Source organism: Orcinus orca, chromosome 10 (assembly GCF_937001465.1).
Source record: "Orcinus orca chromosome 10, mOrcOrc1.1, whole genome shotgun sequence".
NCBI classification, from domain to species: Eukaryota; Metazoa; Chordata; class Mammalia; order Artiodactyla; family Delphinidae; genus Orcinus; species Orcinus orca.
Genome location: NC_064568.1, coordinates 62,904,368 through 62,928,524, shown reverse-complemented (window position 1 = coordinate 62,928,524; position 24,157 = coordinate 62,904,368).

The following is a 24,157-nucleotide window of genomic DNA, read 5'->3' as shown; positions in this document are numbered from 1 at the left end:
GAGTCTCCACCCCACTCCAGCTTGGGGCAGCCTCATCCTCTAGGGGCCCGTCTGCCACAAGCACGACTTGATCTTTTGGAGCAATGCCCTCGAGCCAGGCTACCTGAGCCTTGATCCAGACGACCGACCATCTGGAGGGTGTGTAGCTCCAGGGCATGGACCACGGCAGCCGCTCCCGTGAAGACGGAGGAGAAAGAGCTCATATGATGTAATATTTAGATGAAAATGCTCTCAGCCAGCAACCTCCTGCGGCTCCCGTTTCTCTATCCCGCAAATCCAAGTGATCTTCCCAGCCCTTCACCCCCTCGTCCGGGGCCGCATTACCCCCCACCCTCCTCTCTAGCATCCCACCTTCTCACCATCGTGCAGGCACTCTTTGCAACAAAGTTTGCATCCCAAGCAGAGTTTGCTTACTCTTTTCTTCCTGCAGTCCACATTTTTCCCTTTTTGACTCTTCCAAGAGGAAACAGAAAAGTCAAAAAGAGCAAAGGACTTAAAGTCTCCCTTGATAAGTTTTAATTAACTGGCCAATCAGAAATCCTGTTAGTGTTTCAGCTTCTAACTAGGCTGTGGTATGATTTTCTGCAAAGTTTAAACAGGCCGTGTTCAAAGCAAGTTAGAGAAGAGGACATCCTTGAAAGAGAAACTGAGGAGAAGTCAGTTTGATTCAAAGCTGCATGTCCATGCCTGAGTATGCTTCTACCACTGACGCTCAGTTACATGCATGCACGCACACTGACACGGGCACACATTAACATGTGCACACGCACAAATACATACACGTGTGCTTACACATACTTGCAAACGCACACATGCACGCACTCATCCACACACGTACACACACACACCTTCACATGTCCATGTACCCATACACACACACGTGCACACAGGCACGAGTACACACACGCACATCTTACCTGCCAAACAAGATTATAAGTTCCATGAGACTGGTACCATGGCATCTACTTGCATATTCCCATAGCACTTGGCACCCAGCTGAGACCAAAATAAGTACTCAATGAATACAAGTTAACTCAAAATGTTTACACACTTTTCTACATTGGTATGTCTACCTTATTCAAATAACTTAATATCTTGTTTTTTCCCAACTGAAATCCATGGCTGATAACCCCTGCTTATCTCATAGAGTGACAGGGATTCTCAAAGCTGATGACCCTTGAGTGCATGATGTAAAGGGGTGTGCAAGTGTGAGAAGGGTCCATAACCTCATGGATGGAGATGAAAAGAACATTCACAGAGAGATGGAAGGGTCTCAGGAGCAAGAGTTTGGATTTACTTTTATGAAAAGAGTAGCCTTGTTTCATTTCCTCCTTGACTTTTTGTTTAAAGACAATGCTGATTTGACCTCCGTGTTCCATGTGACAGTATCATCCTAAGTGTTCTTAGGAAAAGAATAGATAGAAAGTGGAGAGTTACGGCCAATAGTCAGGCTTCTGAGTGGATTGGCCACGGCCAGGTTAGTAGAAACCAAAAATCGTCCTCAGATTGAGGATCAAAGAGGTGGGAGGCATGAACTTGAACCTGATCTACCACTACAGGTAAGCACTTCAAGGCCACCTGCTATGTTTGAGGCAGAATAATTGATCATCAGGCTGTATTTTTCAAACCCTTTTACATTGTAGCCCTGTAGAAGGTAGCATAATGGCCCCCCCAAAAAAAGTCTACATCTGAATATTCAGGACTTTGAATATGTTAGTTAAAGGTCAAAGGGGAAATAAGCTTCTAATCAATTGACTTTGAGACAAGGCGCCCACTCTGGGTTACCCATGTGCTACGTGCGCCCATTGTGATCACAGAGGCCTTAAAAGTAGAAGGAGGCAGACCAGACAAGAAAGTCAGAGTGATGTGCTGTGAAAGGGACTCAATCCACCTTTGCTGCTCTGAATGGGGGGTGGGCATAAACCAAGGAAAGTCAGCGCCCTCCTGAGCTGGGAAGGGCCTGGATCTGGACTCTGCAGCCCCAGTAGGGAAAAGCCAGCAGACACCTTGATTTTAGCACAATGAGAGCTCTAGCTACAGAACTAAAAGGTAATAAATCTGTGTTATTTTAAGCCTTAAAGAGTTTGGCAATTTGTTGCAGGAGCAACAGGAAATGAGTGCAGGCCCCACATAGAAACATATTCATGGAGCAAAAGTTCCATGAAATAACACTGCGCAGAATGCTCTCTGATATTCTCAAATTCTATTCCAGTGCATTTCATTTTTTTTTCAAAAAAGGAAATGCTGGTCATGTGACTTCATGGCCCACTAGGGTTTTCACAGCACTTCTGGTGTGGAAAACACTGCCCTAGGGTGTAAGTAAGGGCAGATCTGGTAGAGTTTAAATAACAGGAAAGAAGAAACTCTGTTACGATTTTGGTGGAATCATCACAATGGTTGCTGCAACCATGCTCTAGAGATAGATGAACTTTCAAATGACTTGGTGTTTGCTGCCTTTGAAGATACACTGCCTGTCTGCACACCACGCTCACTTGCCAGGGGCCAGCAGAGGACAAGAGGCAATGGAAGAGCCAAGAGAACAGCTGAGGAAGCAAATGCTCGCCACGGCCACTCCATCTCTGCATGGGGATTCAGTGTACCATGCAAGCCAAGAGCAGCGGGAGCCTGGGGAAGCTCCCACACTGTGGGGGGAGCACAACGCTAGGGACAATGATACAGTACAGGGATGCAAGACATTATGGTTGCTTGTCAGCAATCCTGTTACAGCTCCGACGTTGACATCACAGCGCCTGTGCCACTGCAACTGACACAAGATCATTGCTGGGATGGAAATCCTTAATATTCTTAACGATATCCAAGGATATCATTTTCTGAAGTGACACAAACTCTGACCCTTATAAACTATGGAACATTGGCATGTTATTTATGATCTCCAAGTCTTGGTCCCACTAACTTTACAACAGAGTTAACAAATTTTCCCTCAAAGGGTTAAAAATGATATATCTAGAGTCCTCAACAAAGCACCCAGCACATAGTAGAGGTCCAGCCAATGGAAATTGTTCTTCATTAGCATGCCCTCATTCATTCTCCCTGAAGTTAACCAGTTCCTTCAGGGAACTGGTTGAGATGCACTGAGTAGCATGCTAGCAGCTAAAAGGAGGCTCAGAGAAAAAGATCAGCTTTCTCTCCGCTTTGAACTGTCATTCTTTTTTTTAATTGAAGTATAGTTGATATACAATATTGTGTAAGTTACTAGTGTACAATATAGTGATTCACAATTTTTGAATATTATACTCAATTTATAATTATCATAAAATATTGGCTGTATTTCCCCATGTTGGACAATATATATCCTTGTAGCTTATTTTATACCTAATAGTTTGTACCTCTCCATCCCTGCCCCTACATTGCCCCTCCTCCCTTCCCTCTCCCCATGGGTGACCACTAGTTTGTTCTCTAGATCTGTGAGTCTGCTGCTTTTTTTGAACTGTCACTCTTGAGAGCGACACCTGAGTGCTTGCCAACAATACACAATGGGACAACGTAGGGTTCTGAAAGAATCCTTGCAGGTTGTACATACACTAGCAAGCCTTACACTCTGCAGTTAACTTCCAGGACCTAAAAGGAAAACAAAGCCTGCTTCTTCACCCAGCAAGCACACGATGGGACTATTTTCTCTCTCCTGAGGTTGTCTGAATACCTGGCTCTGAAATATAGCTTAATCATGGGCACATCTACTCATTCAGAATCTGCATTTCAGCAAGATCCCCAGGGGATCCCCATGCACATCATAGTAAGAGTCCTGCTTTAGGGATGGTCACTTCTTTTATCTATGCTGACTTCTAGACAAGTTATCCCAAGTTAGTCTGTAGCTTGGCAGCAGCTCCGACTTTAAACTAATCACCATTCTCTCCCTAATGCCAAGGATACAAATCACTATTTCAGTGTGGTTTCTTGTCTTACATGTAAAGAGTATTTTCAATGAGAGAAAGAGATGAATACAGTCTTTGTGTTCTCTTAAAAGGAACGTATGTCCTTGTCTGTTTTTCCCCTGCTATTTCAAAGTATTACAAACAAAAGCAACTTGTCATCCCTTTGTTTCTTTGCCTTCCTTAAATGACTGAGTAAAATTCAAACACTTCAGTTGTGCAGCTAATATCAACAAAAGAGGGACCCTCAAGGAGACTCAGGGTCTTTTAACTCGCCAGGGCACTAGTGGTACAAGAGCTCAAATACTGAGGCATCTCAGCTTCTCTCCGAGAAAGCCCTGTTGGCTGGAAGCTGAGGGCCTCGCTCTCCCAGGCACCCTGCAGATGAGCCCTGTTGCCACAAAGGAGAGCAGGTGGGTGAGCCCACAGAGCGCATAGCTGGAGACAGTCACAGGCCAGCAATGTCCTCCCTGGGAGCATCAGCATCTTCTCCTGGGGGCATCACCCTGTGTTCCAGGGCTGGTCTGCTTGTGAGCGTTCCTGGTGCGCTTCTGCCCCCCAGTGGATGTGCTGACTTTTAGGCTTACACTTGAATTGTGAAGTCTAGCATTTTGAATTCGTTCAAAGCTTAAGCATTTCAGCTTTTCACTGTTGAGTATTATGTTGGCTGTGGGTTTGTCATAAACAGCTTTTATCATGTTGAGATATGTCCCCTCTGTACCAACTTTGGTAAGACTTTTTATCATGAATGGATCTTGAATTTTATCAAATGCTTTTTCCACATCTATTGAGATGATCATGTGGTTTTTGTCTTTTCTTTTGTTGATGTGGTGTATCACCCTGATTGATTTGCGTTATGTTGTAATTGTTCCTGAAAATTGCCAATCCTTCTAAGAAGTGTATTAAAAGTTCCTTTAAAATGGAATATTAACCCTCATCTGGGTTAATATAACTATATATGCATACATATTTAATTTTATATGAGTGGAAACATAGGATGTTTCTATAATGAGAACACATTAATGAAAGTGTGAATGAAAACAAAATGACCTTTTTCAAATGTGGGGAGATTCTTCATAGCTTAAAGAAACACTAACAGTTCCACATATGTGTACATGTTCAGTTTTTAGTTCCAAACTTTAAACATTCTCTTTCCACTTGAAGTAAAAAAAAATTGAGTCATGTAAAAAGTGTCAATGATTTTGATTCAAAGGTTCACATTTGTGCTAACGGCTTGCGAAAACAACTTGATTTTATCAGATCGTTTCTGTTTGTGTATGGGGTAATTTTTCCACACAAGTTTTATCAGGCATGGATTGTGAGATCTTCACGTTCTTTAAACTACATGACATACATGACGTATGACATTTTGGAATTCTTTTATTTGAGTAAATTGATGGGTAAATATGCTGATAAAAATATTATATGATATTCTTCAGAGAACAACAATCGAAAACGTGTAACTCACAATAACCATACATTCATTATGAAGAAACCAGGTGTCCTATATTAAAAGGAAAAAAAACCCCAGTGTTATACCATCTTATAAATTTATCATTAATTTTTGATAATTAATGAAATAAAACACGAGGTTATACATACAAACTCTCCTGATATTCTCATTTCCTTAAGCAGCTCCAATTCAGTTACTAACAAACATAGAAATCCTGCTCTGGATTTAAAAAGGAAAATTATCAGAGAAACCTAAGAAAAATTTAAGAAGATTTAATTTAAGAAAATTTAAGAAACCTAAGAAAAATTTAAGAAAAATTTAAGAAGACTGAGAAGACACACAAAAGCAGATTATTTGGATTTTTAAATTTCATTAAAATAAGTGAAAGTTAGATGACAATTTCCAAACAGTTGGCTAATTACACAAAGTACATTCAGGCATGAAAAACTTTCATGAAAAGGAAAAAGGCTTCTACTGTGTTAAGTTTCAACTGAACTTGAACTATATCAGCTGAAATGTGCTGGCTTCTTTTGGAATTTACCCGGTGCACTGCAAAGTGCATATGGTGAAAACTGCATGTGGTGAATCAAACTCAATTAAAATGAAACCAGGAAATTGATTTGAAATGGCAATTTAGTTGAACCAAAACTGGACCCCAAATTATTTTGTTACTCTACCAATCATAATCATTCCAAACTTCTATCTTCACTTTCCTAAGCTAACTAAAATTATCAGTTCAATTTATATTTTGATATTGAATCATACAAGAGGGCAAGATTGAAATAAGTAGCAAGTCTCTGCTATCTTTGTGAGTTTACAGAAATGTGTGATGGCCTAACTTTTTTGCCCTTTCAGTCAAATTTTTTACTCAATCAATTAATCAACTCTACACAACAAGAACTTTTAAAGGGTCTAGAAAAAAATGCCTGTCAGATATATGGTTTGCAAATATTTTCTCCCATTCTATGAGGAGATATTAAACATCTTATATATTTTGGATATTAAATGAGGAGTTGTTCAATAGATATAAAGTTTCAGTCATGCTAGATGAATTAGTTCTAGAGATCTGCTGTACAACAGTGTGCCTATAATTTTTAATTATACAGTTCTGTGCACTTCAATATTTATGAAGGCGCTAGACAGATCTCATGTTAAGTGTTCTAACCACAAAGAAAAAAAATGGGACACAAGGAAATTGGGAAGTGTTGGATGTCTATTATCTTGACCGTGTGATGGTATTGCAGGTGTTTGCATGGGTCCAAACTCACAAAATTGTATATACTAAATATGTGCCATTCTTTGTATACCAATTATACCTCAACAAAGTTGTTTTACAAAGGAAACAATATATAATATTCAAAATTTCATAATGTATCTTCTGAAGAAATGTAATTTCACACACTTCCTTTTTAGGTTTACAGAAAATTGAATAGAAAATACAGAGTTTCCATCTACCCCCCTCCTCCTCCTCCTCCTACACATACACACACACACACACACACACATTCAAACAGTTCCCCCTATTATTAACATGTTGCATTAATGTGATACATTTCTTACAATTGATGCATTACTGACACATCATTACTAACTGAAGTCCAAAGTTTACATAGGGTTCATTGTTTGTGTTGTACAGTCTATGGGTTTGATAATGTATAATGAATACCATGTATCTACCATTACAGTATCATACAGATGAGTTTCACTGCCCTAAAATCCTCTGTACTCTGCCTATTCATCCCTCCCTCCCTCCCCTTGAATCCCTAGCAACCACTGATCCTTCTTCTGTTTCCATAGTTTGTCCTTTTCCAGAATGTCATACAGTTGTAGTCATGTAGTATTTTTAGATTGGCTTCTTTAACAGCAATATGCATTTAAGGCCCCTCTGTCTTTGTGGCTTGATAGTTCATTTTATCACTGAATGATATTCTATTGTCCAGATAGATGACAGTTTATTTATACAATTACCTATTGAAGAACATCTTGGTTGCTTCCAAGTTTTGGCAATTATGAATAAAGCTGCTATAAATATCTACATACAGGTTTTTGTGTGGACATAAGTTTTCAACTCCTTTGAGTAAATATGAAGGAACTTGATTTCTGAATCATGTGGTAAGAGTATGTTTAGCTTTGTTAGAAACTGTCAAAATGTCTTCCAAAGAGGCTGTACCATTTTTCATTACTGCCATCAATGAATTAGAGTTCCTGTTGCTCCACATCCTCACCAGCATTTGGTGTTGTCAGTTTTTTGGATTTTGGCCATTTCTAATAGTTATGTAGTGGCAACTCGTTGTTTTAATTTACAGTTCCCTAAATGACATATGGTGTTGATCATCTCCTCATATGTTTATCTTCTTTGGTGAAGTGTCTGTTCAGACCTTCTGCTCATTTTTTTAAATCAAATTGTTTTTCTTACTGTTGAGATTTTAGGGATGTCTATACATTTTGGATACCAGCTCTTTATCATATATGTGCTTTGCAAAGATTTTCTCCCAGTCAGTGACTTGCCTTTTCATTCTTTTAAAAGTGTTCTTTACAAAGCAGAAGTTTTAAATTTTAATGAAGCCCAATTTCTCACTGCATTTGCTAACCTCACACAGAGATCCAATACGGACGCAGATATTTTCTAAATTTTAAAGGGAGGGGGACATTAAAAATAGGCCAAAATGACAACATACTTTGATTTTTAAAAATACTGAACATAGATCAAGTTACAATGAACTTGAGTTACGCAGAATGAATAAAACCCTGGATAAGTAAAAACTAGTTTCTGTAATCTCTGCCCTTTGAAGTTGGCTCAATAAGTCCCCTCCAAAACCTGCATATCTCAAAATGCCCCACTACTCATTCCATTGTTTTGTTTACTCTCTCCAGTTTAAATCAGGTGAAACATGAGATTACTTTTCACTGACCTTAGAATGTGAGCAGTAGCCAATGCCCTTGCAAAAATGGGCAGGTCCCTGTATGTGGGGCAACATACATATTTTCACTTTGGTTAATGTTCTGTCATATGTGAAATAATTCTGACCTGGGAAAAGTGTAGCCAAGAATAATGAAGATATTTACTATGTTCTTTCACTGATTGTAATTTCTTTTTATTTGACTTCATGGGCAACTGATCATTATAACTGACAAAAGAATAACTCAGTAGCAATTTGAAAATTAAAGTCCTTAAACAACAAGCATGATTTGTAATGATAATAAAATAAAAATTGGAAAGTAGAAACAAGCTATACACAATGAAGTTATGGTTCTCAAAAGTCACAGCACTGTAGACTAATGGCATCTAAATATTGTTATTATGATTCAGAATTTGTCCTTTGAGCAGCTGAATATTAGTGTTTAAAAGTTGAGAGCCTCCTATAATTTTATCCTGTGGTAAGGCCTCGGTTTTGCACTGTTTATCCTTAGGAGATGCACCCATCTCAAGACCTGCAGAAGGGCCATCCAGAAGTTAATGGAACCCTAGTAAGGAGTCAGAATCTCTAGTTCTAACACCCAAGAGTTGTGTTACTGTGAGCAGATCTTTTGGTTGTCCTGATGTTCAATTTCTATTATGAAAGCAGTATGGATGCTAAAAGAAAAAACTCCCTTGCATGAGATTGTCACCAAGCAGATACATAGACTAGGAGGGTCCGAGTCTAAAGGTGAGGGATGCTGTGGCCCCAGGTCATGAAAGAAATGACGGTGACTGGACACAATATGAGTCATCGGTTTGGAGAGCAGCAAACAGACTGGAGGTATATTTATCTGGTAGAATCAGCAGAATTTGAATTTGCCTGAATATGGTGAGTTGGGAGGGGCCGAGTATGGTTCCCAGGTTTTGTCTTGGGCAATTGCAACTTGGGGCATTGTCTTCTGAGACAGTGAACATAGGACACAGGTAGATTCCACAGTGGGATGAGAAAGATGGGCATTGGGAACAGCTGATTTTGCTATACCTGTAAAAAACCTACATGTGCGATTGGAAGCTGGATGTATGGTCTAGGGTGGAAGAGAAATTATCTAAACATAGTCATGGGGAGTAAGGGGAACCCCCTCCACACTCAGCTCTGAGTCTAGGTGGTGGATGGGCAGGTAGTAGAGTCAAGGTAGAACCAAGTTTTAATTAAGCCCAGGAGGTTAGGAAGTCTTCAGAGCAAAAGCTGAGGATGTGGGAAGATTGATGTCCTTAGCACAAGTATAAACATATCATCACCTTCGCTAATATCAAAAAAAAAATAGAGACCAGAGCAGACTCCTGACCCCCTCTTCTTTCCTCTATTTGTATTTTATCTTTTGTAAATATTTGGCAAAGTTTTATTATGTTAGTTTATGCAAAAATATAGTGTTCAATTTTTTAAAATGCAAACTAGGAGATGAATGGATAAAGAAGATGTGATACACACACACACACACACACACACACACACACACAGTGGAATATTACTCAGCCATTAAAAAAGAATGAAATAATGCCATTTGCAGCAACATGGATGGACCTACAGATTATCATACCAAGTGAAGTAAGTCAGACAGAGAAAGACAAATACCATATGATATCATTTATATGTGGAATCTAAAAAACAGTACAAATGATCTTATTTACAAAACAGAAACAGATTCACAGACATAGAAAACAAACTTATGGTTACCAAAGGAGAAGGGGAGAAAGGGATAAATTAAGAGTTTTGGATTAACAGATACAAACTACTATATACAAATGAGGTAAATAACAAGGACTTACTGTATGGCACAGGGAACTATATTCAATATCTCATAATAACTTTTCTTGGAAAAGATTCTGAAAAAGAATATATATATAACTGAATCACTTTGCTATATACCAGAAACTAACATTGTAAACAAACTATACTTCAATAAAAAGTTGTTTGTTTTGAAAAAAATGCAAACTAGGACCTCTTCTTATAAATACATCATGTTAGAGCTTGAAGGGAACCTTAAAACTCACATAACTTCTTGAAACAACTTTTATTCAAAGTCACTTTATTAAAGCACAGATTCGTATACCACCATAGTTAACAGAATCAAATAATTTTCTTCATTTGTCACTTCATCTTTTATAATATTTGGGATGGGCATACCAACTGGAAGGCAGGAAAGTTGGTTTCTTGTCTCTGAACTGACATTTTTTAACTGTGTGACCTTTAGCAATTCATTTAATCCAGAGACTTCTGGGTCCAAACATGGAGCTGAATCAGATCACCTCATATATTCTATTCAGCTAAAAATCATTATGAGTCTATGAATGGAACAGGTGCATAGACGCTTTCTGCTTTGGAACAGTGACATAACAGGGAATTTCAGCTTGATAAATTTTAGAATGCTAGATTTGGGTTTGAAAAAGGAGAAATTGATTTTACTTCATTCTCCAAGTATTTAATTGGTATCCTTACGAATAAAGTACTGTGACTCATGTCCATTGAGTGAATAAATTAGCTCTGGTTGATAGTTAAAGATAATAAGACAGAAAGAAATGGCAGAAAGACAGAGGCAACTGTCAATGGTGCTATCATCATCTCCAATCCAGCCAACTCTGATCATGTGCACTTTTACTGACATATTTAATGTATTGAGGAAGGCCATTTACAATCACTGTATACAGATATATATGAAAAGAGAAGACCGTAGTGCCCAAAAGAAACATTTCGTATTTTCACGTTTTATGAAACTGTATTCTATACAGCTTTATATTTTCTGACCAAACTTCCATCTTCAACAAAATCTTGTTTCTCACTTCTAGTTTTGCCTTCACTTAATTCTTCCTATGAGAAGTCTTCCCTCAGAATATCCCCTAATCCTGGGAGCTCTCTATGTGTCTTCTCAAACTGGATTATACATGTTTTACCTTAACATTTAATATGTTCCTGAAATAAAAGTGAGCAGAGCTTGGTTTTTCACTCATATTTTCCCTGTGGTTAAGACCTTTCCTTTCTCCTAAATAAAAATGCAAATATTGTTTTAACTCATGTGCAATCTCATATATTTCCACTTTGTAAGCTACTTCCTAAAACACGAATTAAAATAATAGGAAAATTCAACAAGCCTGGCCAACTTAGCCTTTTCTATGTTTAGTTGCTATGTTTTGTCTTTTAGTACAAAATTCCATATAAGGTAAAGAAAAGACAGTAAATTTCAGCAAGATGATGGAGTGGCCAAAACGTGCAGGAAGCCAGCATGAATAAGAGGAAATTCATTAACAAATCTGCCCAAATGTGTTTATAAATGAATAAATGTATAGATAAAATGATACGATTCTGGGGGCTTCCCTGGTGGCACAGTGGTTGAGAGTCCGCCTGCCGATGCAGGGGGCACGGGTTCATGCCCCGGTCTGGGAAGATCCCACATGCCGCGGAGCGACTGGGCCCGTGAGCCATGGCCGCTGAGCCTGCGCGTCCGTAGCCTGTACTCCGCGATGGGAGAGGCCACAACAGTGAGAGGCCCACGTACCGCAAAAAAAAAAAAGATACAATTCTGGGATTTGCTTGAAAATAGGGTTGGGGTGGAGGAGGTGACACGAGCACAGATGAGGACAACATGGGCCATGGGTAGACAGTTGTCTAAGCGAGGTGATGTTGTCTAAGCATGGGGTCTCTTATATGATCCTTCTACCTTTGTATATGTTTAAATTTTGTGGATATAATAATCAAACTGGACATTTTTATCCTGGACTGTCTTTTTAAAAAACCTAAATTGTTCCCGTAGACATAAAGCCTTAATAAAGTAATCATATAGATTTTCATATACTATTTCCTTTGTCAAATAAGGTATTGATCTTTAAATGTTCTGGTGGTATTATGAAATGCATCAGGAGACATCCCTCCACCCTCTTTGTTCTTGACTTTATTCCTAGAGAATCAGGCAAACAGGCTGTGGCTTTCATGCCTGCATTAGCCTAAGATACATATTTAGCCGAAATGAACAGACCAGGGCAGAATTCTTAAGTCTGTATTTGATTGGCAAGTGATGAATACTGCTCCAAAATCTGTTCTGTGGGTCCATTGATCGATTGGTGAATATTTCAAGGCATGAAATTCTCAAAATTAATTTGCTGCATCAGATCCACCTTGCTGCCTCATTCACTCAGTCAGCATCTATCAAATACTCTGTTCTTTTATTTTCTTTATTTTTTTATTTGTCCTATTCCATCCTCTTTTTAAAGAAATTTTATTGGAGTATAGTTGATTCACAATGTTGCATTAGTTTCTACTGCACAGCAAAGTGTATCAGTTATACATATACATATATCCACTCTTTTTTAGACTCTTTTCCCATATAGGTCATTGCAGAGTACTGAGAAGAGTTTCCTGTGCTACACAGTAGGTTCTTATTAGTTATCTATCTTATATACTGTAGTATGTATATGTCTATTTCTTTAATCAATTCTTTCGGCAAACATATTTTGAGCACCCGTGATATGAAAGCCACAGCTTTAACCCAGAGATTGAAATCATTGAGACTCACCTGCTGCTTTCAAGGAAGTGGATAGGAAAGCACACAAGAAACTATATATCAGGCAAGGTGGGACAAGAAACACTGGTGGAATAGGTTAAACAATGGCTCCCCCAAAATACCTACAGCCTAATCCCTGGAACCTGCGAATATGTTATCTTACACGGCAAAAGGCACTGTGAAGCTGTGATTAAATGAAGGATTTTGAGATGAGGGGATTTTCTGGATTGTCCAAGTGGGTCCAGTGTAATCAGAAGTGTCATGCTAAGTGAAAGAGGGAGGTGGGAATGTCAGAGTCAGAGAGAGATCTGAAGACCCTACACTGCTGCCTCTGAAGAGGGATGAAGGGGCCACAAGCTGAGGAATGCAGATAACCTCAAGGAGATGGAAGAGGCAAGGAAACAGATTCACTCCTAGGGCCTCCAGAAAGCACATGGCCCTGACAACACTTTGCTTGTAGCCTAGTAAGACCCATTTTGGACTTCTGACCTCCAGAAACTCCAGACCTAAGAACTTAGAATCCTAAATTTGCATTCTTTTAAGCCACTATGCTGGTGGAAATTTGTTACAGCAGCAATAGGAAAAGTACAGATAGGAACAAGATTGCTTCTAACCAGAGACATCAGGAACTATTTTTTGGAAATATGACAGAGTTTACCACTTCTGCATCCATTAGAAACTGTACTGTGCAGTACAGAGCTGCTAACCACAAGAGGCTATTTAAATTTAAACTTTAAAAATAAAATTTTAAATTCACTTTCTCAGTTGCACTAGCCACATGTCAAGAACTCAACAACCACAAGTGGCTAATGGGTGCTCTGTTGGATAGGATAGTGTTGACTGAAAAAAAAAAAGCACAACCTAAAAGTTGAGAGTTATGTTTTATTCGGTGAACAAATCTGAGACGTAAGCCCAGGACACAGCCTCTCAGATAGCTCTAAGGGACAGCTCCAAAGAGGTAGGGGAGGAGCCAGGATATACAGGAGTTTTTGCAACAAAGACCAGGTAGTCAGAACATCAAAAGATGACTGTTAATTAAAGAAACCAGACATCTCAAGTTAAGGAATTTAGCGCGTTTCTAAAATGCAAGAGTCTGGGCTCACTGAAGTCATTCCTGAGATATGCCTCTCAGCTATCTGGGGTCAGTATCTTGTGTTTTCCTATTCTGAGTCTCCTCAGGGTGCAACGTCGGGTGTTGGCTGCAGCAGTTGACTGCTAGATGGCACGTATTCTTTGCTTCCATCCTGAGTTCCCGGGGCGGGGGGGGAGGCACTGTGGGGAGGGGGTTGACTGTAATGTGATGGCTTGATGGCCACAACATCTCTGGTTACTGATATGGCAGGTGGCATTCTTAGTTCACAGTAGGTATAGAACATTCCCATCATTACAGAAAATTCTCTTGGGCCACCTGGCTCTAGATCCCTAAGAGTGGCATTAATTTCTACCATGCTCCTGGGATGTGACATGCTTTTGATTTACCATCTCAGCCAGGGTGGAGAACAGGGGGGTGGGGCAGATGCAGAAGCTTCCATTTAACCTTCAATTACTTGTTAATCACAATCAGCCTTTCATTATCAATTCTGTCCGCACATCAAAATGCACTGGGGGGGGGTGGTTAAAAATACTAATGCCCATCCAAATCAACTGGGTTAGACTCTCTAGAAGAAGAGTTTGAATATCAATATCTTAAATGTTCCCCAGATAATGCCAATATCCATCCAAGATCCAAGATGTCAGAAAGGCATGTGAAGGTCTGACAAGCAGGGAGGCTCACAGAGTAGAAATCAACTCACCACAGTGCAAACTGTGCCCCATAATTATTTAATAGAACCATTACTGACCAGTAATTTTATTTAAATGTATGTATTCTGGTATTGGAATGGTCTTTCTTTTTAATCCTATAAAAATTACTTGGAGGCCATTTACAAATACATAATTGCAGCCAGAAAAATGTGTTTGACTAGTTAAGTAAGTCTTACGGCACAAATCCTACCATCCAATGCTAAGGGGTATGTCCAGAACAAATGAAGAAATATGTATTCATTAATATATTTGTGGATTGACTATTACTAATATTTACATTGTTTTAGAATATTTAAAATATACCATACACCATATAAACATCTGTTCATATTAGTATAGACATTAATTTTTTTTCTTTCACCAGAAAGCTGTTTGTTTGGCCCATGAGCACACTTTAGGAGTAGACATTTAAAACATGGGTTTTGAACCTTGGCACAGACATAGCAAATTAATAGACTCAACTCACAAAAGCCAGGAATAATAAACAGTTATCAGTGTTTTAAAGACATGACATGGGTTTCACAATGAAATGCCCATTTATTTTAAAATACCATTTCCATAAAAAGAAAACTTCCAAAACTCCTAACGCTAACCCATCAAGCATCAGTTCTACAAAATACAATGACTCTTTTCCTGGCCAAGATAAAAGCACAAAGATCGCAAGTAAAAAGAATAAACCAGAGAGTACAATTCTTGGATTAGTGAGTAGAAACTCGTTCCAGGACATGAGTTGTTACATTAGAACATTTGTTTGAAAACATGTGTTCCTGATAAAATGATGGGAGTGGTCCAGATCAGAGCCCCTTGGCAGGGAGTCACTTGGGCCCGTGCAGTGCCACCCTCCTTATTTTAACGTCTTCTCTGGTTCCTTATCAGATAAACAATGAAAAGGATAAAGAACACTGAGAAGAATGCTGCTGGGACCCCTTATAATGGGGATAAAGAAAAATTACAATCCATGTTTTCATGAGTGTACTGGACTCTGACAAAGTAATTTTCCTTCAACTGGATCTGTAGTATAGCTCTGGATATTTATAAGAGTTTTACTGTGTTTTTGAAGACAGCAGTTATTTAATGTGGTTATAGCTCTATCAATACATACATTATATATTATAAATGTATATTACATGTACATCTACATATATATGTATGTATATTAATATAATTAATAATTGTATTATAATTATATAATTAGTATATTATAATTATATTGATAATAGAATAACAAAGTAATTGCATTATAATTAATATAATTGTCTTATATAATTAATAATTGTAATTAATATATACATATACAGATTATATATATATATATGTATATATATATTGGTTTCCCAAAAGTAGAGCGTTCCTAAAAACTTTTGTAAGCAGAAATGGTATAAAATAAAGAAGAAACTACTATTAATTTATATGAAAAAGTGTTTGAGCATTCCCAAACCCCCAAAATAACCTACCGAATCATACCAAATAGCACATAAAACATAAAATAACACTACCATATAGTAAAAGCAGAAATGATATGATAAAGACACAGCCTGTACCAAGTAGAAATAATGTACGTGCAGTGTGGTTTCACTCACCAGCATCCAGAGCACAGCTAGCAGGCTGGGAGGCTGAGCGGTGCTGATGGCGGTGTGTGAGGCTTACTCATCAAAGGTTGGGGTGGCGGGAGGTACAGGAGATGGGAGTGTAGGAAAGACAGGAAGGGGGCCGTCTATTAACATCTCATCTCAGCGTTGTCTGAACCCCTCAGGGCAGGCAGGTCACTCACATCTGCACTTTCTTTGTCTCTTGACTTGATGTCAAAGTTCGAGGTTCGTTGTCTGCAGTGGCTGGTGTGGAAGGCTTGACACAGGATAGAATGCTTCCCTGTTTAGTGCCACGCATTTTCCTAGCACGCAATCCTTTGCATGCACTAAAAACATCTTGCAAACCTCCCTGAATCTGCACGCCCTTTCAAAGGGATGCAATCCTTGCATCACCGTCGATCCTGGCGAAATCGCACGCAGTGCTTCTCGTTCTGCCCCTGGAAGACTTCACTTTCTGGCTGTCCACTATTGTTTTTGGTTTCAGTTTGTATCCTTTCCTCTTGCAACTTCATCCACTCTTCCTCTGTCATTCCGTGGTCATGGGATGCCAAAACCTCTTCAACATCATCATCACTGACGTCCACAAACCTAGCCTCAGTAGCCAAAGTCACTATTGTCCTATTTAATGTTTCTGGTTCGAAGCATTTAAAATCATTCACTGCTTGGGATAGTTTCCTCCAAAAGTCATGTCTCATGGAGACTGTTAGCCTACCAAGAGCATCTCCAAGATTGGTGACTGCCCATTTTATATTGTCTTCTTTTCAGATCTCTCGTAAAGATGTTTCAGAGTTGCCCTGTCTCTCAATGGCACTTAACAAAAAAATGCATTTCAGTTTGCAAATAGTGAGCCTTAATCATGGCTGTTAGGTCTTGGCTGCAGCAACAACCTCATATTCTGCAGTAAGAACACAACACAAATGTTATCGTCATGCTTGGTCATGCCAAGTGGAGGAACAGCACAATTTTGACAATCAGAAGACATCTATTATCAAGGTCATTTTCTCTATGGTATTTTTCAACAAAAGGGCTAGTGTGTTCACTCAGGTACAGTGGTCACTTTAATGACCATGGGGGTGGGGACACCCACCCTGCCCAGTCAAAATCCAAGTATAACTTTGCAGTATAACCTTCATATCTATGGTTCTGCATCCATGGAGTCAACTATGGATTGTATAGTACTGTAGTATTTATTGAAAACACCTGCTTAAAAGTGGACCCCTGCAGTTCAATCTCATGTTGTTCAAGGGTCACTTGTACTCAGAAACAATCACTTGGATATTCCAATTGCTTGAATGTGAACAAAACACAACAGAAAAGTGTATTCTTACCAATGTCTTTAAATGCCCTCAGATTTTCTGAATGGCACACTAGTAAATGCCTAAGGGCAGCATCACAAGTGGCATTGATAATAGACATCAGGGTAAACCTGAAACTGAGCAGAACGCTGTGGGGCTCCTGAACACAAAAGCCTTTCTGTGTCCCCCATTTTCTTGATTACAGGAAATAGGCTTCATTCAGCCTCCATGACCTTCCCTGGGTCCCAAAGGGCAGGTTCAAACAGTTGCTAATCAGGGAAGGGAGAGGATGTGGAGACAAGGGAGGAGCAGTCAAGAAACAATAGTGCAGCCTTGGGGCAGGGTCCTGGTTCTCCCTCAAGGGATACACGTAACAATATCTTTGGGCTGTTTTGCAGATACTGAAACCCCCACCAGGTGGGAGAAGTTAACTGTATGCTGCCCACAAGCACGTAGACCCCAGACTGGTTGGAACCAGAAGGTTGTTGATGCTGACTCCCAATTACCTCACCACCAACCAATCAGAAGAGTGTCCACGAGCTGACCATGCCCACCCTCCTCTTTGGACCCTTACTATAAAACTCCTCACTACCCACTCTAGGTTGGGACACACAGTTTTTGAGGGTATTAGCATTCTGTGGCCCCCTTTGCCTGGCAAAGCAATAAAGCTATTCTTTTCTACTTCACCCAAAACTCTGTCTCTGAGATTTAATTCGGTGTGGGGGTACAGAGGCCGGACTCAGCTTCACACCTGTTCTTGGATGCCTGTGTCCAGAGACTGCTTTTCATATATCAAAATAAATGTCTTGTTTGGCAACTTTTTCCAATAAATTGCAGTTCCATCACAGTTTAAAAACTTGTTTAGATGAGTAACTACCTTCTGTAATTATTTTCTTCAGTTCTTCTGTGGACTTCCTGGCAGCTTCTGTATCAGCTGAAACACTCCCTCCAGGAAGCTTTAAGCCATAAAGCTTCCCTCTCCTCAAAAACCAATCAAACCATCCTAACTACCTTTTTCACTCACAACACTTTCCCCACCATTGTCCAGGGCTTTCTTTTTCAGTTTATTAAAAGACTGATTGATTTCTCCTTAAGTATAAGATAACAGGACACCACACTTTGGATACCTGTCAACCCACTCAAGCAATAGACTTTCCATTTTTTCCATTACTGGATGCTGATTAAAGGAGGCCACTTTGATACTAGCAAAACCAATAGGAAGCTTGGCAACTTTCAATGTTCTTCTCTTGTGTAAATAGTATGAATGGTAAATGCAGGCAATTTCAAGCATGTACAATGTCTTGATTTTGTTTACTACTATCCAAACTCGTAATTATCTCTAGTTTTACACTAACCGGATTTCTTGGGTGTTTTTGATACCTTGGGACACACCTTGCTAAGGATACACAAAATAAATCGAGATCAAGCACAGATGCTCACAGACAGTTCAAAGCTCTGACAGCTTGATGCTGAGATGCTGAGTGTGGGTCCCCAGGAAGGAGCTTGGTGGTACCACTTTGACTGTTTGGGGTGCACACTGCCTCTATAATGGCTGTTGCAAAACAAATGCTGAATGTTATTTTCGATTTTCACATTTTTTCCCAAAGTAAAAATCCTCTTTAGATTTCTTCTGACTGGTGAACACAGGTACTAATATAGAGCTTTCATAAAAGTCAAGTGGTGTAACAAGAACTTTTAAAAAGTGGGGGATACCTATATGCATATATCTGTAAAAATAAACAGTGGCCCAGAAGATATTGAAACTGAAAATTTTGACAAAAAAACCCTTGCCCTTAAAATACTTCAGTTTAACAAATGTTTATTAGGACCCATTAAGCATTGGGCTGAATTCTGATTCCACTCCCCTTGAGGAGTGAATAGAGAAGACAGATGAAGTGATAGGTCCAAGAGCAGAGGAATGTGTTCAGGATTCTGTTAGCACAAAGAAAGGGCACCCAGCCTAATGTGATATCAGGAAGGCTTCTTGGAGGGGATGACACCTCAACAGAGTATTGAAAAAGATAGGTAATTATAGGCATCATTCTTGCTGAGTGAGGGTTAGAGCTGAGGGTTTGGAGGGGTAGTGAGTTATGGACAGAGAAAAGAGCATAAAGAACTAACAGAACTTATATAAACAAAGAACTATAAAAAATTTAGCAAACCTGGAATATGGTGTATGATATAAAGGTGACTGGAAATGAGGCTGGAAAGAAAGGCAGCAACTATATTATAAGGACCCTATGCACTTTGTTTTAGAGACTGAATGTTCTCCTTTCCAACTGGTCATATTTGCATTTTAGATTATTCAGTCTGTCTGTGGTAGGAAAGATTTAAGTGGATCAGTAATGGAAGCAGAGAGATGAGTTAGAAGGTTAATGCAAGCCAGCAATGCAGAGGTTGTGAACTAGAGTAATGGCAGTAGGGAAGGGGAGAAGGGACGGAGTTTGTGGTTATTTAGGTGATAAATAGAAATTGATGATTGATTGGATAAAGAAGAGTGGGTAGAAGAAAAACATTGGGACTTGTCCACAGCTTTCTTGCTGGGGTGACTGGGAAGTTGTTGATATTTCTGGGTTAGGGAAGGATGAGTTTGAGTAAGAACACTTAATGAATGAAAACTTCTAAGTTCAGATGTATAATTAGTATTGAAGTATCCATTAGTGATTCAGATAGAAATAACCAGCATATACTTGATACATGGATCTGAAGCTCAGGAGAGACTTCAATACAGAAAAGAAAGAAAGAGAAAGCTACTTGGGAGAATATGGGTGGTAGTAAAAACCCAACAACACATAGTACATGAGATTGTTAAAAGAAAAGAACAATAGATAGACACAATTAGGGCACATCAATTTTGTTAACGTGCATGTCGAGGAAAGAACGCCCTTGAAGGGGCAAGGAAGGAAGAGTCAGGAAGAAAGGCAGCCAACAGAAATTGGTATCATGGACACCACAGGAAGAGAGCTCTTCAAGGAGGCTTGGTCCACACTGGCAAAAGCATCAGAGAAATGAGTGAGTGGAATCCATAGCCATTAATACTGGGAAGACTAGCCCCACAGCACATGTCTTTAATTGTTATGACTACTACACCAAGTTTAGTGAATCTCCATTGGTTTCTCAGGATTACTCAAGGTGGGGCAGGGCAGAGGTTGCAGCTTGGAGGCAGCTGCTAAAGAGCTAACATGACCAAAGTACAGCACAGAAGGAATGATCTCGGACTTCAGAATCACACAGACCTTGGTATGATTAGCAGTTCCACTCCTTACAAGGATGGTAAGTTAACTTCTGAGTCTTAGTTTCCAAAATTTGTAAAATTAATGAAATAATGATAACAGGGTGCCAACATGGTCAAGTTCCAATGAGAACTCTTCCAGGGTTGCATATGGCGCCTTCTAGCCATGCCATTGCATGACAGAGAAATAGATCTCTCTCTCTCTCTCTCTCCTTCTTCTCTTAAGAACCCACCCTTATGACCACCCATCCTTATAACCTCACTTAACCTTAATTAGCTCCTTAAAGGCCTATCTCCAAATACAGTCAACTGGGGGTTACAGCTTCTACATAGGAATTGGGACAAGGGGATAAAATTCAGTCCATAGCATAGCCATTCAGATCCCTGATAGAAGGGAATGGTTGCCCCAGCCAACTCACATTTGTAATCTATTCATTGATTAAGAAAGAGCACCTGAGGTCAGAAACATGCAGAGGGGAATTCTTATAGACCCTCCCCTCTTGCCTCTACCCTATTCAGTCTATTTTCTCCTCCTCTCCTGCTTTGCCCAGAAAATGCTCTGGAATCAATAAAGAAGGTAATGTTTTTAAACTGCATTATTTTCCTTAAAGAGAAAGAGCATATATCCTCCCCTCCCTTAAAACAACGAATGGATGCATTTTCTTTTTTAATGTATCACACCTTTTTTCTTATTTTTCTTGCTGACCTACAGAATGTTGAGCTAATAAATGATGTTGCTCTATGCCACTAAGTTTTTTTTTTTAACATCTTTATTGGACTATAATTGCTTTACACTGGGGTGTTAGTTTCTGCTTTACAACAAAATGAATCAGTTATACATATACATATGTTCCCATATCTCCTCCCTCTAGCGTCTCCCTCCCTCCCACCCTCCCTATCCCACCCCTCCAGGCGGTCACAAAGCACAGAGCTGATCTCCCTGTGCTATACGGCTGCTTCCCACTAGCTATCTAACTTATGTTTGGTAGTGCATATATGTCCATGCCTCTCTCTCGCTTTGTCACAGCTTACCCTTCCCCCTCCCCATATCCTCAAGTCCATTCTCTAGTAGGTCTGTGTCTCTATTCCTGTCTTACCCCTAGGTTCTTCATGACATGTTTTTTTTCTTAAATTCCATATATATGTGTTAGCATACGGTATTTGTCTCTCTCTTTCTGACTTACTTCACTCTGTATGACAAACTCTAGGTCTATCCACCTCACTACAAATAGCTCAATTTCATTTCTTTTAACAGTTGAGTAATATTCCATTGTATATATGTGCCACATCTTCTTTATCCATTCATCCAATGATGGACACTTAGGTTCTTTCCATCTCTGGGCTATTGTAAATAGAGCTGCAATGAACATTTTGGTACATGACTCTTTTTGAATTATGGTTTGCTCTGGGTATATGCCCAGTAGTGAGATTGCTGGGTCATATGGTAGTTCTATTTGTAGTTTTTTAAGGAAATTCCTCTCCACAGTGGCTGTATCAATTTACATTCCCACCAACAGTGCAAGAGGGTTCCCTTTTCTCCACACCCTCTCCAGCATTTATTGTTTCTAGATTTTTTGATGATGGCCATTCTGACTGATGTGAGATGATATGTCATTGTAGTTTTGATTTGGATTTCTCTAATGATTAGTGATGTTGAGCATTCTTTCATATGTTTGTTGGGAGTCTGTATATCTTCTTTGGAGAAATGTCTATTTAGGTCTTCTGCCCATTTTTGGATTGGGTTGTTTGTTTTTTTGTTATTAAGTGGCATGAGCTGCTTATAAATTTTGGAGATTAATCCTTTGTCAGTTGCTTCATTTGCAAATATTTTCTCCCATTCTGAGGGTTGTCTTTTGGTCTTGTTTATGGTTTCCTTTGCTGTGCAAAAGCTTTGAAGTTTCACTAGGTCCCATTTGTTAACTTTAGTTTTTATTTCCATTTCTCTAGGAGTTGGGTCAAAAAGGATCTTGCTGTGATTTATGTCATAGAGTGTTCTGCCTATGTTTTCTTCTAAGAGTTTTATAGTGTCTGGCCTTACATTTAGGTCTTTAATCCATTTTGAGTTTATTTTTGTGTATGGTGTTAGGGAGTGTTCTATTTTCATACTTTTACATGTACCTGTCCAGTTTTCCGAGCACCTCTTATTGAAGAGGCTGTCTTTACTCCAATGTATATTCTTGCCTCCATTATCAAAGGTAAGGTGACCATATGTGCATGGGTTTATCTCTGGGCTTTCTATCCTGTTCCATTGATCTATCTTTCTGTTTTTGTGCCAGTACCATACTGTCTTGATTACTGTAGCTTTGTAGTATAGTCTGAAGTCAGGGAGCCTGATTCCTCCAGCTCCGTTTTTTGTTCTCAAGATTGCTTTGGCTATTCGGGGTCTTTTGTGTTTCCATACAAATTGTGAAATTTTTTGTTCTAGTTATGTGAAAAATACCAGTGGTAGTTTGATAGGGATTGCATTGAACCTGTAGATTGCTTTGGGTAGTAGAGTCATTTTCACAATGTTGATTCTTCCAATTCAAGAACATGGTATATCTCTCCATCTATTTGTATCATCTTTAATTTCTTTCATCAGTGTCTTATAATTTTCTGTATACAGGTCTTTTGTCTCCTTAGGTAGGTTTATTCATAGATACTTTATTCTTTTTGTTGCCATGCTAAATGGGAGTGTTTTCTTGACTTCACTTTCAGATTTTTCATCATTAGTGTATAGGAATGCAAAAGATTTCTGTGCATTAATTTTGTATCCTGCTACTTTACCAAATTCATTGATTAGCTCTAGTAGTTTTCTAGTAGCATCTTTAGGCTTCTCTATGTATAATATCATGTCATCTGCAAAGCAATGACAGCTTTACTTCTTCTTTTCCAATTTGAATTCCTTTTATTTCCTTTTCTTCTCTGTTGTGGCTAAAACTTCCAAAACTATGTTGAATAACAATGGTGAGACTGGGCAACCTTGTCTTGTTCCTGATCTTAGTGGAAATGCTTTCAGTTTTTCACCATTGAGGATGATGTTGGCTGTGGGTTTATCATATATGGCCTTTATTATGTTGAGGAAAGTTCCCTCTATGCCTACTTTCTGCAGAGTTTTATCATAAATGGGTGTTGAATTTTGTTGAAAGCTTTCTCTCCATCTATTGAGATGATCATATGGTTTTTCTCCTTCAATTTGTTAATATGGTGTATCACGTTGATTGATTTGCGTATATTGAAGAATCCTTGCATTCCTGGAATAAACCCCACTTGATCATGGTGTATGATCCGTTTAATGTGCTGTTGGATTCTGTTTGCTAGTATTTTGTTGAGGATCTTTGCATCTATGTTCATCAGTGATATTGGCCTGTAGTTTTCTTTCTTTGTGACATCCTTGTCTGGTTTTGGTATCAGGGTGATGGTGGCCTCGTAGAATGAGTTGGGGAGTGTTCCTCCCTCTGCTA